This window comes from Otolemur garnettii, unplaced genomic scaffold (assembly GCF_000181295.1).
Source record: "Otolemur garnettii isolate 467f Iridium unplaced genomic scaffold, OtoGar3 scaffold00026, whole genome shotgun sequence".
Lineage (NCBI taxonomy): Eukaryota > Metazoa > Chordata > Mammalia > Primates > Galagidae > Otolemur > Otolemur garnettii.
In genome coordinates, this window is record NW_003852421.1 from 11,605,291 (window position 1) to 11,606,833 (window position 1,543).

Below are 1,543 nucleotides of genomic sequence, written 5' to 3' on the forward strand. Positions count from 1 at the left end.
TGCTGTGAGCTGTGATGCTACGGCACTCTACCCAGGGGGATAGCTTGAGGCTCTGTCTCAAAAAAAAAAAAAAAGAAAAGAAAATAGAAAAATTAGGCGTGCCACCTTCCCCTCTCTTCCTCGGTGCTACCTACAGAGGTGGCGGCCATCTCCTATTCAGCATCACTGCCACCCTCAGACCAATGTGAAGCCGAAGAAGGTCAAAAAGAAGACCAAGAAGTTTATCCGGCACCAGTCAGACAGATATGTCAAAATGAAGCGTAACTGGTGGAAACCCAGAGGTGGAGAAGATTCAAGGGCCAGATCTTGATGCCCAACACTGGTTATGGGAGCAACAGGAAAACAAAGCACATGCTGCCCAGTGGTTTCTGGAAGTTCCTCGTCCGCAAGGTCAAGGAGCTGGAAGCACTACTGATGTGCAACAAATCTTACTGTGCAGAGATTGCTCACAACGTTTCCTCCAAGAACTGCAAAGCTATTGTGGAAAGAGCAGCCCCGCTGGCCATCAGAGTCACCAATCCCAATGCCAGGCTGTGCAGTGAAGAAAATGGATAGACAGCTCATGTGCACATTCTATTTCTGTTTAAATAAAACCATAAAAACTGCAAGAAAAAAATAGAAAAATTAGCCAGGCATTGTGGTGAACGCCTATAGTCCCAGCTATTCAGGAGGCTGAGACAAGAGGATCACATGAGCCCAAGAGTTTGAGGTTGCTATAAGCTATGACTCCACGGCACTCTACCAAGGGAGTCAAAATGAGACTCTGCTTCAAATAAACAAATAAATAAATAAATAAATAAGAAAATCACAGCTCGGTGCCCATAGCATAGTGGTTATAGCGCCAGCACATACATGGAGGCTGGAGGGTTGGAAACCAGCTTGGGCCAGCTAAACAACGACAACTGCAACCAAAAAATAGCTGACCATTATGGTGGGTGCCTGTAGTCCCAGCTACTTGGGAGACTTAGGCAAGAGAATCACTTAAGCCCAAGAGTTGGAGGTTGCTGTGAACTGTGGCACCCTCGCTCTCTACCCAGGGTGACATAGTGAGACTCTGTCTCAAAAAAAAACAAACAATCAAACCAAAAAAACAAAACACTATTATTTTGTAATAATAAAGGCCCGACTCTGACAACCTGGATCCCCTTTCTTTGTCTGGGGTTCCCTAGACTTTACTTTGATCCAGTCCTTTTTTCCCTTTCCCAGCCCATTGCTTTCCATATCTGAGCAGTGTTGCACTTAAGGCAATAGAAGTTCTGGATTGGGGCCAGGTGCAGTGGCTCACACCTGTAATCCTAGCACTCTGGGAGGCCAAGGTGAATGGATTGCTTGAGCTCATGAGTTTGAGACCAATCTAAGCAAAAGCAAGACCTCTGTCCCTTCTCAAACTAGAAAAACTGAGGCAAGAGGATTTCTGGAGCCCAAGAGTTAGAGGTTGCTGTGAGCTATGATGTCACAGCATTCTACCCAGGGAGACAGCTTGACACTCTGTTTCAAAAAAAAAAAAAGGGGGCAGCACCTGTGGCTCAGTGAGTAGAGCACC

At 46.1% G+C, this 1,543-nt stretch overlaps 1 pseudogene; it reads left to right on the forward strand.

Moving 5' to 3' along the window:
- LOC100963611 overlaps window positions 1–555 on the forward strand; it is a 5,743-nt pseudogene extending 5,188 nt beyond the window's left edge.
- Window positions 556–1,543: the final 988 nt, after the last annotated feature.